At 42.6% G+C, this 16,909-nt stretch overlaps 2 protein-coding genes across 2 annotated transcripts in view; both read right to left on the bottom strand.

Moving 5' to 3' along the window:
• LOC126074016 (zinc finger protein 883-like) overlaps positions 1-15,113 on the bottom strand; it is a 66,316-nt gene extending 51,203 nt beyond the window's left edge. Inside the window, exon 1 of the mRNA XM_049881357.1 lies at positions 15,042-15,113. The gene's annotated coding sequence lies outside the window, so the exon portion shown is untranslated. The remainder of the gene's footprint in view (positions 1-15,041) is intronic.
• ZNF558 (zinc finger protein 558) overlaps positions 1-16,909 on the bottom strand; it is a 386,595-nt gene that overhangs the window by 240,263 nt on the left and 129,423 nt on the right. The gene's annotated exons all lie outside the window — the stretch shown is intronic.

Here is a 16,909-nt window from a genome sequence, read left to right as displayed (position 1 = left end):
TGGAAAACATTGCGAAGAAGGAGAATTTCAGAACACTTAATTGTGCTCATGAGGAACCTGTACATAGATCAATAGGCAGCTCTTCAGACAGAACAAGGAGATACTGGGTGGTTTAAAGTCAGGAAAGGTGTGCGTCAGGGTTGTATTCTTTCACTATATCTACTCAATCTGTATGCTGAGCAAATAATCCGAGAAGGTGGACTATATGAAGAAGAACACAGCATCAGGATTGGAGGATTAACGACCTGCATTATGCAGATGACACAACCTTGCTTGCTGAAAGTGAAGAGGACTTGAAGCACTTACTGATGAAGATCAAAGACCATGGCCTTCAGTGTGGATTTACAACTCAACATAAAAGAAAAATCCTCACAACTGGACCAGTAAGCAACATCAAGATACACAGAGAAAAGGCTGAATTTGTCAAGGATTTCATTTTACTTGGATCCACAATCAACACCCAAGGAAGCAGCAGTCAAGAAATCAAAAGATGCATTGCATTGGGCAAATCTGCTGCAAAGGATCTCTTTAAAGTGTTGAAAAGCAAAGATGTCACTTTGAAGACTAAGGTGTGCCTGATAGAAGCCATGGTATTTTCAATCACATCATGTGCATGTGAAAGCTGGACAATGAATAACGACGACTGAATAAGAATTAATGCCTCTGAATTGTGGTGTTGGCAAAGAATATTGAATTGGACTGCTAAAAGAAAGAGCAAATCTGTTTTGAAGAAGTATAACCAGAATGCTCCTTAGAAGCAACGATAGTGAGACAGCGTCTTACATACTTTTGACATGTTGTCAGAGCGGATCAGTCCCTGGAGAAGGACATCATGCTTGGTAAAGTACAGGGTAAGTGGGAAAGAGGAAGACCCTCAAGGAGATGGACTGACACAGTGGCTGCAACAATGGGCTCAAGCATAGTAAGGATTGTGAGCATGGCAAAGGACTGGACAGTGTTTCCTTCTGTGGTACCCAGACTCGCTATGAGTCGGAACCGGCTTGACAGCACCTAACAACAACAACAGGTGTAAAAGATGAAACAAGATTCACACCTCATGCCATACACAAAAACTAACTTAAAATTGACCAAAGACCTAAATATAAATTTTAAAATGATAAAGATTATGGAAGAAAAAATAGGGATAATGCTAGGGTCCCTAATACGTGGCATCAATAAAAAAAAAAAAAAAGGAATCAATAGTATACAATTAATCACTAACGATGCAGAAACATTGGAAGAAAAACTAGATTAACTGGGAGCTCCTAAAAATTAAACATTTATGCTCACTAAAAGACTTTACTAAAAAAGTAAAAGAGAACCTACAGACTGGGAAAAAAATTTTGGCTGTGACGTATCTGATAACGGTATAATCTCTAAAACGTACAAGATATTGTAACATATCAACAAAAAAAAAGGCAAATAATCCAGTTAAAAAATGGGCAGAGGATATGAACAGACACTTCACCAATAAGACATTCAGGCGGGTAAAAGACAATCATTAGCCATTAGAGAAATGCAAACCAAAACTACACTGAGATAGCTTCTTACCCCGACAATGCTGGCACTAACTCAAAAAACACAAAATAACAAATGCTGGAGAGGCTGTGGGGAGACTGGAATTTTTAGGCACTGCTGACGAGAATGTAAAATGGTATAACCACTTTGGAAGATGATACAACCCAAGCAAGCCCACTGCCGTCGAGTCGATTCCAACTCATAGCAACCCTATAGGAAAATAATATGGCGCTCCCTTAAAAAGCTAGACATAGAAATGCCATATGATCCAGGAATTCCAGTCATAGAATATGCTCTAGAGAAATAAGAGCCGTCACCCAAAGGGACACTCCACATCCATGTTCACTGCGACACTATTCACAATAGCAAAAAGGTGGAAACAACCTATATTCCCATCAACAGATGCATAGATAAACAAATTACCGTACATACACACAATGGGCTACAATGCAATGATAAAGAATAATCATGAATCCATGAAACATCTCACAACATGGATGAATCTGAAGGACATTATGCTGAGTTAAATAAGTCAGTCACGAAAGGTCAAATGTTGTATGAGACTACTATTATAAGAACTCAAGAAAATATTTACATACAGAAAACGACATTCTTTGATGGTTAAGAGGGTGGGGAAGGAGAGGAAAGGGAAATCGCTAACTAGATAACAAACAAATGTCAACTTCGGTGAAGGGAAGGAAAACATACCATATAGGGGAAGTCAGCACAACTGTACCAGTGCAAAAGCACAGAAGTTTCCTGCTGTTGTTAGGTGCCGCCAACTTGGTTCCAACTCATAGTGAGCCTATGTACAAGAGAACAAAACACTGCCTGGTCCTGTGCCATCCTCACAATCATTATGCTTGAGCCCACTGTTGCAGCTACTGTGTCAATCCATCTCATTGAGGTTCTTCCTCTCTTTTGCTGACCCCCTACTTTACCAAGCATGATGTCTTTCTTCAGGAATGGATCACCCCTGTTAAGTTTCCTAAACACATCCAAACACCTTGAGGGACTGAGTAGCCGGGGCTGGGGACCATGATCTTGGGAGAAATCTAGGTAAATTGGCATAACATAGTTCATAAAGAAAATGTTCTACAACCCACATTGTTGAGTAGTGTCTGGGGTCTTAAAACCTCGAGAATGGCTATCTAAGATACATCTGTTGGTCACATTCTAATCAGAGCAAAAGAGAATGAAGAAAACTAAGACAAGTATCGGCCCAAAGGACTAAAGGACCACATGAACCACAGACTCTACCAGCCTGAGACCAGAAGAACTAGAGGGTGCCTAGCTACAACCAACGACAGCTCTGACAGGAATCACAACAGAAAGTCCCAGACACAATGGGAGAAAAATGTAGAACACAATTCACGTTCATGAAAAAGACCCGACTTACTGGTCTGACAGAGACTGGGGGAACCCATGAGACTATGGCCCCTGGACGCTCTGTTGACCCACAACTGAAACCATTCCCAAAGCCCACTTTTCAGACAAAGATTAGACAGGCCTATAAAACAAAAAACAACACGTGTGGAACGTGCCTCTTAGCTCCATCAAATATAGGAGACCAAGTGGGCAACTCCTGTCGTAAAACAAGAAGGCAGGAGGGAACAAGAACTGGACGAATGGACACAGGGAACCTGGGATGGAAAGGAGGAGTATGCTGTCACATTGTGGGGACTGTAAACAATGTCGTAAAACAATATTATATAAATTTTTCAATGAAAAATTAACTTGAGCTCTAAACTTTCACCTAAAGCACGATAAAAATTAAAAAAAAAAAATCAAACTACATATCGCATTGGGCAAATCTGTTGAAAAGCAAAGATGTCACCCTGAGGATTCAGGTGCAGCTGACCCAAGTCACGGTATTTTCAATCACCTCATATGCATGTGAAAGCTGGACAATGAATAAGGAAGGCCAAGGAAGAATTGAGGACTTTGAATTACGTCATTGACAAAGAATACTGAATATACCATAGGCTGCAAGCAGAGCAAACACATCTGTATTGGAGGAAATACAGCCAGAATGTTTGTTGGAAGCAAGGATGGTGAGACTTCATGTTATCAGCAGGGACCCCAAAAAACCCAGCAGGGACCAGTGCCTAGAAAAGGCCATCATGCTTGGTAAAGCAGAGAGTCAGTGAAAAAGAGGAAGACCCTCAACCAGACGGACTGACACAGTGGCTGCACCAACGAGCTCAAACATAGCTACAATCGTGAGGATGCGGGACTGGGCAAGGTTTCGTTCTGGTGTACACAGGGTCACTGTGAGTTGGAGCCAACTGGAAGGTACCTAACACACTTTTCCTGTTGATTTTACAACTGACATTTCTTCTCCTTGCATTTTTTTTTTTTTCCTTCGCTCTCAGGATATGTCACCAGCAGTCCACATGTGTTCCAGAAATATGGGAAGATTCCTGGATGCTTTCTCTTTCAAGCTTACGACAATCAATCAATCTGTAAATCAGAAAATCATTAAGTTTTCTCTAAGAAGCAGTCTCCCGCCTCTGTTCCCCTTTGTTTCCACCCCACATCCTCACCCAGTTGACTTCTACTCTTTTATTTCTCGGTCTCAGAGCAAACGTACTCTCTCTCACACACACACAGACTTTATACCAGAATCTCCCCTGTAAGCATTTTCCTTCCTTTCATTAATTTCTCTAAAAGCACTAATTTTAGTTAACATCCTAATTTCCATGCTAATTATTTTCAGCTTGTTCAGTGTGTAGAATTTCAAGCCCATCACAGACCTGCTGGATCAAAATGCATATTTTAACGGGATCCCCAGGTTATCCACATGAAATCTGAGAAGCATTCGGTGCTCTGTAGCCTGTAAGTCAAGGAATGCGCATTCAATCGACTGAGATGCTATGATTTGATCAATTGTTTTTGTGTGACCTTTTAAGCCATGGTCTTCTAACTCCTACCCAAGTGACAGGGCGGGACTGTGCAAATAAGGCAATTGTGGCCCACCAAGGGGACTGGTCAGTTTTGCCTTAAAAGAAAGTCAATTCCAGAGCAGAGAGAGGATCCCGTCACCACCAAGGAAGAAGAGCCAGGAGAAGGAAGCGTGCCCTTTGGACCCAGGATCTATGTGCTGAGATGCACCTGGAAACAGGAGATAGAGACAGAGACAGAGACAGAGCAAGCAGTGAGGGCAGAGAAAGGACAGTAGGAGACACAGTGATGGGCTTTGTGGCCCACAGAGGGAGAAGGCTGAGTGCCTTTGGGCAAGGGGCTTGCTAGTGGAGTAGGGTGCCTCTGGGCGCTTATCTGCACGTAAGTTCTGCGTGGCCATTCCAGTGAATTCTTGAACCAAGCAGAGAAGTAGACAGTCCCATGGGAGGGACGTTTGCTGTCAGAACTGGTAAAGGTGGTGAGGAGAGTAGGCATGTCTGACCTCTACCTCAAAGGTATCAGCCTTGGACTGTTGATCTTGATTCTCCTGTCTCCCCCTTGTGTTAGAGGAAGTCGGACGCTACCCTCATGCCATTTTTATAGATGTCCTTTGAACCATCAACATCTACGTTATATCATTCACTACTTTCCTGAGCCACAACCAATCTCCATGTCTAGGCCTCCTCACATTCTTCCTTACTTTGTTCATAACAAGCTCCTGCCTGATGTCATTCATTCACAGTCGACATTTCCAAAATCTATCTGCAGCACAGGATTACTGGAGTGCTCTGTTTTAAATCTCAAATACATCCTCACTTATCTCTGCTGAGTGTCCATCAGCGGCTATTCACTGGCCTTCAAAAACTCAGGGTAGTCAGCATGGTTCTAAACAATCTGCTGCCATTGGCTCCTCCAATCTGGCTCACACCACCCCCAACCCACAGTTGGTTTTCTCTGCTTCAATTGCCTCTGACTTTCATTAAGGAACGGATGATACTGAGCTCTGCTCCCTCAGGGATTTACACACTCATTTTCCCCAGCTGAAATACTTTTTCTGCCCTCATCCATCTCACGTTATCAGCCCTGCTCAACCATGTATGTAGCCAAATCTAACTAATTTTTTTAATCTTCACTTAAATAATTTGCAGTCTAACCTAACTCTCAGGTTAGGTCCTTTTATTACAGGTATTAGATGTCCCTGGTTTTTCATTATTTATTTAAAACTGTCCTCCATACTAGACTGCAAATCAATGGGCACACACTCTGTATTTTGTTTTCTTGTTCTTTCTGGCCTATATAACACTGATCACCGAGGACACAAACAGATTATTGCCTGTTGTATATACCCTTGACCAGCACTATCCAATGAAATTTTCTGTGAAGACAGACATGTTTTGTTTCTGCACAGTCTAATATGGTAGTCACTAGCCCCATGTGGCTATTTAGCACTTAAAATGTGACTACTGCAACTAAGGAACTCAATTTTTTCTGTTGTTGTTGTTAGGTGCCATCGAGTCAGTTCCAACTCACAGAGACCCTATGTACAACAGAACGAGATACTGCCTGGTCCTGCGCCTTCTTCACAATCGTTGTTATGCTTGAGCTCGCTGTTGTAGCCAGTGTGTCAATCCATTTCAATTTTTTCTTTTAGTTTTAATTAATTTTATTTGAAATAGCCACAACTAGCTACTGGGACCACAGCTCTAGTGGACTCACCAGAAATATAAGCGACCAATATATCACAGAGGGTGTGAAAGCTGCCATCACCACAATGCAGAGCTTCACTGCTTTTTTGTTTGCTGGAACCCTTTCACATAGGGTATAAACCAAAAACCAAACCCAGTGCTGTCAAGTCGATCCTGACTCACAGCGACCCTATAGGACAGAGTAGAACTGCCCCGTAGAGTTTCCAAGGAGCGCCTGGTAGATTCAAACTGCCGGCCCTTTGGTTAGCAGCCATAGCACTTAACCACTATGCCACCAGGGTTTCCCACATAGGCTACAGGGCTTGTAAAAGCGAAGGTAACATTCAATTCTATTTGGTTGTATTTACATGATTAAGGTCAACCTAAGGTGGCAGGAAGGGCACTCTCTGAGAAGGTGACTTTGAAGTGAGACCTGAATTATAAGTATTGTCGGATTCCTATAGTTAAGTTTTCCTCTAATCAGAGAAAATACCTGATGCAAAGACTGAAAGGCAAGAAAAATCTTCACATCATTCAAAGTTTTTAAAAAATGTAGTGTGCTTCATGACATGGGGCCCCCAGGAAGCCTGATCCCACCCAAAACAATTCTTCCACCAGCATTTCACTGGGCCTCAATTTCACACATAGAGATGCATTCCTTAAGCGGTGAAGATTCTCCATTCTTCCCAAGATCCCAATTGAACTGCAAATATTCTTTGGAGAAGGGATAATCAGCTAACGCCCTAACAAGATATCTTCTGGGAATAAGGCTCAAGGAGTTCTTAAGATGACGTGGAGACAGGAGGAGACAAAGTGGAGTGCTGCTGTAACAAATACCTAAAATGTAGAAAGGGTTTTAGAATTAGGTAATGAGAGGTGGGACCAAGATGGCGGAGTAGTCAGATGCTTCTGGTGGTCCCTCTTACAACAAAGACCCCCCAAAAACAAGGGAATCGATTATATATGATGATCTAGGACCCCTAAACATCAAAGGCAAAGTTGAGGAATTGGACCGAGCGGCAGGGGGAGGGAGAGACAGTTCAGAAGCAGTGACGAGTTGCCGGACCCATCCCAGTGGGAACTGGCACCCTGCAGGCTGGATGCGCTGGCGCGAGCACAGGTAACCAAGGAGTGCAGATCAGGATGCATTTTCTACATCGGGAGAGACCAAGCTACAGAGAGGTCACTCACGTCACCAGAATCAGTGAAAAGCAGCCTTCTCAGCAAAAGATAAGTACTTACATTTAATCTACAGCATGGACCAAAAAACTCCTTTGGAAAAAACTCTCTCCCATTTAACTTACCCCCTCCACTCTACACTGGGTCCTGAGCTGGCTTCAGTGATAGCCATTTTTCTTGGGCAGGAAGTAGGACCTGTTGCACATCCTGAGCCATCCTCCCAGCCTTGGAGAAGGAACAAATTAACAAACGGGGAAAAAATAATCTGCCAGCTCCTCTAAGCTGGGAACTCAGGGCAGAAACAGCTTCTTTGCCTAGGCACAGGCACATAAGCAGTCCACAGAATCTGAGTGCCTTTCACCCCTGCATAGACCTGTGTGCAGCATTTCAACAGCATATGCACTAATTAGCACAGTACAACAGGGTATATGCCTGAAGTCTAATTTCAACTGTTTCAGCTATATGGTGGAGAGACAGTTAGTGACGTTTGACACTACGCTGCTTATTAAGCAGAGTCCTCACCTACCTATTTCAGGGGCCTGAGCACTGGTGGTTTAACCCACACCACCTAGCAACCCTCACAGGGATCCAAGGATAAGTGGTGTCTCCCAGTCCTTACAGCCAACAGCACTGTGTGCCCACAATCCAGCTGCAAAACCCATCTACCTAGGCGCCCTAGGGAACAGGGACACACTTTCCTCACAGACACTCAGGCTGTTGTCAGTCCCCTGCCTTGCTCACCGTGTGAACCCCTATTGCAGCCAGATACCTGTGACTACACCAATCACCCCTGCTCGTCTAAGACTGTAGGTGAAAGCCTGTAGCATACACTTGATTACCGATTACCCTGACACCTGACTGAATCCATGCAAGAAAAAGGAATGTACTCCTGGTTCATATACCTAGTAAACAGCTCTAACCACCTGATGACAGGATGTTAGAGCTTCAAAGGCACCAATAATTAAACTAGCTCACTCACGCAGCCTATTTGGGCATATCAGAACAAGAAACTAGGACACAATAAGCAAATGTAAAATAAATACAATAACTTATTGATGGCTTGGAGAAAACAGTCAATATCAAATTACATAAACAGGCAGACCATGATAACTTCAGCAAGCTAGCAAAACAAAGAATCAAGAAATCTTCCAGAAGAAGAAAACTTCCTGGAACTACCAGAGGTAGAATACAAAAGATTAATGTAAGAACTCTTCAAAAGATCAGGAAGGAGATCAGGCAAAACACAGAACAAGCCAAGGAACACACAGACATATAATTAGAGGAACTTAAGAAGATTAAAGAAAAGCATAATGACAAATTTAATAAGCTGCAAGAATCCATATAAAGTCAGCAAACAGAAATTCAGAAGATTAACAATAAAATTTCAGAATTAGACAACTCAATAGAAAGTCACAGGAGCAGAATTGAGGAAATGGAAGTCAGTGAGGCTGAAGATAAAGCACTTGACACCAACATATTTGAGGAAAAATCAGATAAAAGAATTTAAGAAAAAGAAGAAGCCATAAGAATTATGTGGGACTCTTATCAAGAGAAATAACCTATGAGTAATTGGAGTATCAGAACAGGGAGAGAGAACAGAAAATACAGAGGGAATTGTTGAAGATCTGTTGGCAGAAAACTTCCCTGATATCGTGAAAGATGGGAAAATACCTCAGCAAGGTGCTCATCGAACCCCACACGAGGTAGATCCCAAAAGAAAGTCACCAAGACATATTATAATCAAACTTGTCAAAACCAAAGATAAAGAGAGAATTTTAAGAGCTGCTAGGGGTAAACCAAAAGTCACCTACAAACGAGAGTCAATAAGACTAAGCTCGGACTACTCAGCAGAAACCACGCAGGCAAGAAGGCAATGCGAAGGCATATATAAAGCCTTGTAGGAAAAAACTGCCAGCTGAGAATTATATATCCAGCAAAACTGTCTCTCCAACATGAAGGTGAAATTACGACATTTCCAGATAAACAGAAGTTTTAGGGAATTTGCAAAAAAACAAATCAAAATTACAGGAATACTAAAGGAAGTGTCCAGTTAGAAAATCAATAACATCAGATAACAACCCAAGACTAGAACACAGGACAGAGCAACAAGATATCAACCCAGATAGGGAAATCACAAAAACAAATCAAAGCTAAAACACTCAAAACAGGGAAATAAATTTTTTTTTTTAATGCGTAGCGGCTGGAAGAGTTTTAACGCACCTAATAGTAAAAGCCTAGACTGCCTTGAATAGACTGCTGGTACAGTTATGGACGTCAAAGGCAACTCTGGTGAGGGCTCAGAATGAAGTGAGGAGAGCTATACAGAATGTCTCTATCAGTTTTAGAGAAGACATATGGCACCAGCAACAGAATGTAGCTAGAAATGTGGACATTAATCATGCTTCTGGTGAGGCATTAAAAGAAAACGATGAATAACGTGACTGGTCAATGGAAGAAGGGTGATTCTTTTTATGCAGTAATAAGGAACTTGTCTGAATTATGTTCAAATGTTTGGTGGAAGGTAGAACTTGTAAGTGATGAAATTGCATATTTAGCTGAGGAGATTGCTAAGCAAAATCTTAAGGGGCAGCATGGTACCTCCTTCACACTTACAGTAAAAAGCAAGCACAAAGAGATGGACTTAAGAAAGAATTGTGCAAAATTAAAACAAAACTTAAAGATTTGGAAAATTCTGTCGTACAAACTAAGGACATGCATGCTAGAACTTTCACCAAGAATGTGGCTACACAATCTTTTATAAAAGAGATTAAGTCAGTGACTGATGGATCTAGCCAACTACCACAGCAGAAAGCCCATCAGCTAAGACTCAAGGGGACAGAGAAAAAGAACAAAAGGAAAGAACATTGTCTGCCTCTTGGAATTCTACAGGCAGGAGACTGGCCAAAGGAGCTACATCTGTTGTCCTCTAAGAAAAGGACCATCCCTGGAGCAATCCAAAGATCAACAGACCTGTTGGAAGGTACACGGGAAGCAGGGCTGCCTCAGTTTCAAAGGGTAGAGTCACAGCCTCCTAGGTTTAAAAGAGTCAGATCTTCACCCACTCAGTTCCGGAGGATGGGCCCGATGCCCAAAGCTGAGGGGGCAGGGCTGCCATGCTCAAAGGGCAGAAGAATGGGGTTTACTGGGGCCAAGGGGGTGGGGTTGCCACCGAGATGGACTAGCAGAATGGGACTGCCCAAAGTCAAGGGAGTAGAGTTGCCACCCCAGTGGGCCCGGAAGGTGCAACTGAATCCCAGGGCTGAGGGGCCTACACCCGCATCCAGAGAGCACAGCCAACACCCAGAATCTGGAGGACAGGGACATTGCCCACATGGTCCCAAACAAAATAAGGTTATCTTCAAGCCTTGAGAGCTAATGTAAATTCTTCTGTTGGGTTTTAGACTTGCTTGGTGCCCATTATCCCTATTTTCCCTTCAATTTCTCCCATTTCTAATGGAAATGTCTACCTTGCTGTGCCTGCTCCACCGCTGTGTTTTGGAAACTGATAACTAGCAGTCTAGATTTCACAGTTCCACAGATGAGGATGCAATACGCCTAAAGTCTCAACCATATTTGATTTAGATGACTCAGAAGATGAGATTTTGATCTTGTAATTGATTTAAGACTTTGGGGATGATGTAATGGGGTGAATGTGTTTCACATGTTACGAGGACACAAATTTTGGGGGGCCAAAGGGTGGAATGTTATGGATTGAATTGTGTACGCCCAAAATACATGTTATAAATCCTAGCCTCTATGCCTATGGTTATAATCCCATTTGGGAATGGGCTGTTTTAGTTACGTGTATGAGGCAGGATTAGTGTAGGGTGTCTCTTGAGCCAATCTCTTTTGAGATACAAAAGAGATTAAACAAGCAAGCTAGAAAGCAGAAATGGGGGAAGGGGGATGCCAAGCCACATGAAGATCACCCAACGGAAGAATTTCAAAGAGACAAGGACCTTCCGCCAGAGCCTGCGAAGAGAAAGCCTCCCCCTAGAGCCAGCAAAATGAATTCGAACTTCTAGCCTCCTGAACTGTGAGAAAATAAATGTGTTTGTTAAAGCCGCCCACTTGTGGTATTTCTGTGTGAGCAGCACTAGATAACTAAAGGAGTCTTAGTAGCGTAGTGATTAAGAGCTCGGCTGCTAACCAAAAGGTCAGCAGTTCAAATCCACCAACCACTCCTTGGAAACCCTATGGGGCAGTTTTACTCTGCCCTACAGGGTTGCTACGAGTCGGAAACAATTCGAGGGTACTCAACAACAACAACAGATAACTACAACAAGGTACTTTTATACCAACGTTCACCGGCATACTATTCAAAATAGCCAAAAAGAAGAAATAAGCCAAAGTCTCATCAACAGATGCATGGATAAACAAAACATAGTATATTTATACAATGGAGTATTGTTCAGTCATAAAAAAAAACTGAAGTTTTCATAAATGCTACAATATGGATGAACCCTGAAAACGCTACGCTAAGTGAAATGAGTCAAACACAAAAGGACAAATATTGTACGATCCCACTCATATGAAATAGCTAGAATAGGCAAGTGCATACAGACTGACGTTTGTTAGTGGTTACCGGGGCTGAATGGAGGCAGGAAGTGCAGTTAACGCTTAAGGGGCACCGCGTTTCTGCCAAGGGTGATGGAAATACTTGGAAACTGAGAGTAGCGATGGCTGCACAACATGGTGAAAGCAACTGTTACTGAATCATATATGTAAATACGGCTGAAACAGGAAAAAGTTTTGTTATATATATTTTACCAAACACACACAAAAAAGATTAGCATGAAATGAACATATGACACCATTAAAAAATAAAGTAACAGTTTCCTGGGCTCAGTGTGTAAGTAAAAGGAGGAGAATTTACGTACTACGAGGCTATAGAGAAGAAAGTGGGTATTTCAACATTTTGACATCAAAAATTTCATGCCAACCTTACGCTGTACTAACCTAGAAAAATAAAATCACCTTTTAGGAACTGCAGTATGCAAAGGGGCTTTTGAAGGTAATAGAATCTTGATCACCTTTGCTTGTAATATGAACAAAAAAGGACTACTTCTAAGGAAAAAAAATCTTAAGAATTATAATTCTAAATAGTATAAAGAAAAAAGATGACGTTAATGGCATTAGAGTTAGCAATGATTTCTCAAACAGGACACTTTGGAAGTGATATGTGCAGCTGCCCCTTAAGTCTATGGTGTTGGTTGCCCTGGAGTCAATTTCAACTGATGGCGACCATGTGTGTGCAGAGTAGAACTTCTCCTAGTAATTTTAACATTTGCGCCATCCAGGGACTCCCTACTTGACTTTTTAGTGTCTATAGGTGTTTTTTCCTATGTTCAATAGCATGGTTTTCTTGTGCTTCCATTCAGTAGATTCAATACACACATATAACCTTCATTCTACATTATTTCATTTGGTTTAAAAAGAAACATATTCTCTAGTCATATTACAAATGCCACACATTATTTGCTCAATTTAAGCATTACTTCTTTATATTCAAAACTATGAATTATGACTAAGTAGTTGCAGATTTCACATTTATTTAAGCAAGAGTTCTGTGTGAAATAATTATTACAAAGGATGAGGTACTTTTTGCCACACTGTAGTGTGGACTGCCAGAAGAACGAACAAATCTGTCTTGCAGGAAATACAACCAGAATGCTTCTCAGAAGCAAAGAGGGAGAGACTACGTCTCACGTACTTTGGGCATGTTATCAGGATGGATCAGTCCCTGGAGAAGGACATCACACTTGGGAAACTAGGGGGTCAGCAAAAAAGAGGAAGACCCTCAAAGAGGTGGATTGGCACAGTGGCTGTAACAATGGGCTCAAGCATAACAACCATTATGAGGATGGTGCAGGCCAGTCAGTGTTTTGTTCTATTGTACATATGGTCGCTACGAGCAGAACCGGCTCCACAGCACCTAACAACGACAAAAACAACAGTGTGGCTGGCCCTCTAGGATCTACTCAAGTATTTTGATTAGTTTTGGGGTCGAACCACTGACCTTTCATTTAGCAGCTGAGCACTTCAGCACCGCACTACCAGAGCTCCTCTTTATTACACATGCCTCCCACTTTGTCCTCATTCCTAATATTTGCTGTTCTGACACTGGGAATATGAATGGCTTTTGTTCCAAGAAGCCTTCAATCTATTAAGTATGGTCTTTAGTAGCAAAAATTGTGGTTGAATCACCAAACTATAAGATCTTGGACAAACACTGGCTGTGTGATCTCGATAAATCCCTTATCAGCCACATCACATTTTACCTGCAGACCAACCAGGACTGGCCATATCGTTTCTCACATAATCACGACGAAAATGTATGCCTTAGAGCCAAAGTAATTCCAGGAATCGTGCCTGTATTTTCCTCCTGAATTTGGGATAGATATAGGAGAAGGATGTGGCAGTCTGCTTCTGTAAAGATTACAGCCTTGGAAACCCTACGGGGCTGTTCTACTACACTATAGGGTCACGAGGAATCAGAATCGACTTGAGGGCACTGGGTTTTTTGTTTTTTTTTTGTTTTGTTTCTTTTTTTTTTTGCTTTTATGGTCCTAAATTCACCTACTCATTTCCAACTTACATTTCTAAATTCCTCATCTATCTTAAATACCTACGACCATTAAAGTAGGGGAGGATGTATTCCTCACCATAATCTTCCTTTGTGTATGAACAGCAACACTCAACAAAAGTGCTGTCTCATGAAGTACAATGGGAAAACTTTTTTTTTATTGTACTTTAGATGAGGATTTACAGAACTAGTTTCCCACTAAACACTACACATAGTTTTATGACACTGTTTAACAACCCCACAACATGTCAACAGTCTCCCTTCTCGACCCTGGGTTGCTTATTAGCAGCTTTCCTGTCCCCTCCTGCCTTGCAGTCCTTGTCCCTGGGCTGTTGTATCCCCTTAGTCTCATTTTATGAGCCTGTCTAATCTTTGGCTGAAGGATCAGCCTTGGGAGTGACTTCCTTAATGAGCTAAAAGGGTGGCCAGGGGCCATACTCTTGGGTTTCTCCAGTCTCTGTCAGGCCAGTAAGTCTGGTCTTTTTTGGTGATTTAGAATTTTGTTCTACATTTTTCCCTAGCTCTGTCTGGGACCCTCTATTGTGATCTCTGTCAGAGCAGTCAGTGGTGGTAGCCGGGCACCATCTAGCTATACTGGACTCAGCCTGGTGGAGGCTGTGGTAGATGGAAAGCACTGTTTATTTACTGTTTGGTATCTCCCCCGCCAGGGCAGTCAGGTCCCAGACCCTGGTTTGCCCCAGCAGCCCCACACCTTCCATGGTAGATCCGATGGGAGCATTTTGAGCAGCGCACTGGACAGGGTGAGAGCAGGGCATTTAGACCCAGGCCAACTACCCTGAGCTTCCTGACTGTGCGTTTCTCACAAACATCCAGGTGAAGCTGATGCTGCTGATCTGAAAACCACGCTTTTGTTCAGCGGGATTCCCACAACTTTACCTGTTCATCCACCCAGAGACACAGCGCCACCCGCCTACCCGGCTTCCCGACTCTGGTAGTTCAGAAAGGAGCTGCGCCCGGGTGGGCCGGGACATCCAAGGAGGCGGCAGGAGAGCGGCGGCGGTGGCGGGAGGGCCCCGCACAGCCCGGCTACAAAAAGTCCCGCAGCTCTGGGAGGGCAGAGAGGCCAGGAGTGCGCAGAAGAGCAGGCGCAGAGCCCTCAGCCCCGTGGGCTGTACCTGCTGCAGGACAGACACAAACACAAAACCTACCTCAAAACAGCGCTTGCCATGCAACCAAACACAACTCCCGGCCCTTAGACCAGCACTTCCACTTCCGGTTTCAGACGCCAAAGGTGCCGTAGGGAAGGGGCTCCGTGCACAGACCGGGAGGGCTCCACCTAGTGTCCAAGCGGTTTAGTGCCTTTGTCGTGAACTAGGGGTATCGTTGCTGATGTCAGATGGATCCTGGCTGAAAGCAAAGAACGCCAGAAGGATGTTTCCGGTGTTTTATTGACTATACAAAGGCATTCGACTGTGTGGATCATAACAAATCATGGGTAACATTGCGAAGAATGGGAATTCCAGGACACTTAATTGTGCACATGAGGAACCTTTACATAGATCAAGAGGCAGTTGTTCGGATAGAACAAGGGGATACTGATTGGTTTAAAGTCAGGAAAGGTGTGTGTCCGGGTTGTATCCTTTCACCATATCTATTCAACCTGTATGCTGAGCAAATAATCCGAGAAGCTGGGCTATATGAAGAAGAACGGGGCATCGGAATTGAAGGAAGACTCATTAACAACCCGCGTTATGCAGATGACACAACCTTGCTTGCTGAAAGTGAAGAAGACTTGAAGCACTTACTAATGAAGATCAAAGACCACAGCCTTCAGTATGGATTGCACCTCAACATAAAACAAAAATTCTCACAACTGGACCAACGAGCAACATCATGATAAATGGAGAAAAGATTGAAGTTGTCAAGGATTTCATTTTACTTGTATCCACAATCAACACCTATGGAAGCAGCAATCAAGAAATCCAAAGTTGCTTTGCATTGGGCAAATCTGCTGCAACAGACCTCTTTAAAGTGTTGAAAAGCAAAGATGTCACCTTGAATCTAAGGTGCACCTGACCGAAGCCATGGCGTTTTCAGTCACCTCATCAGCATGGGACAGCTGGAGGATGAATAAGTAAGATAGAAGAATAGATGCCTTTGAACTGTGGTGTTGGCGAAGAATATTGAATGTACCACAGACTGCCAAAAGAACGAACAAATCTGTCTTGGAGGAAGTACAATCAGAATGCTCCTTAGAAGCAAGGACGAGGATACTACGTCTCATATACTTTGGACGTGTTGTCAGGAGGGATCAGCCCCTGGGGAAAGGGCATCTTTTTTGATAAAGTAGAGGGTCATCAAAAGAGAGGAAGACCCTCAACAAGATGGATTGACACAGTGACTGCAGCAATAGACTCAAGTATAATGACAATCATGACGATCGCACAGGACCAGGCAATGTTTTGTTTTGTTTTGTTGTACATAGGGTCCTTATGAGTTGGAACTGACTGGATGGCACCTAACAACAACAATATAAATATATGTATATAATAGGTTATAATTGTTGCTGTTGTTAAGCTTTTATTACAAATCTTAAAAACAGGTGATTAATTTTTTAAAATATTAATATATTCATAGAATGCAATACTACATCGCACCAAACAGGAACAAACACCTGTTGCAGGTAACAACACAGATAAATCTGACATGTTGAGTAGATGAAGTCAGACATCATGAACTTCATGCAATATAATTCCAATTATATGAAGGCCAAGTACATGCAAAAACCTGTCTCTACGGATAACAGAATACTGGTTACTCCCAAGGACAATATCACTTTGGGAAGTGGCATTATCAGTTGTGGATCTCAGAGGTGGTTTTATGAGTGTACATACGTATGGAAAAATTCATAGCATTGTAAACTTAAGATTAGGTCACTTTATGCAATTTATGCATCTTATGCCTGATTAAAAAAAGCAAAAGCTGTTCATAATTGTCATTTTTAAAAACACTTCACCTTTTACACACTGTTCCTCACAAGGCCAGTTACCTGCCTGCATCTTGCCCTGGAAAACTT

This window comes from Elephas maximus, chromosome 3, assembly GCF_024166365.1.
Source record: "Elephas maximus indicus isolate mEleMax1 chromosome 3, mEleMax1 primary haplotype, whole genome shotgun sequence".
Taxonomy (NCBI): Eukaryota; Metazoa; Chordata; class Mammalia; order Proboscidea; family Elephantidae; genus Elephas; species Elephas maximus.
This window is presented reverse-complemented; position numbering and strand designations above follow the sequence as displayed.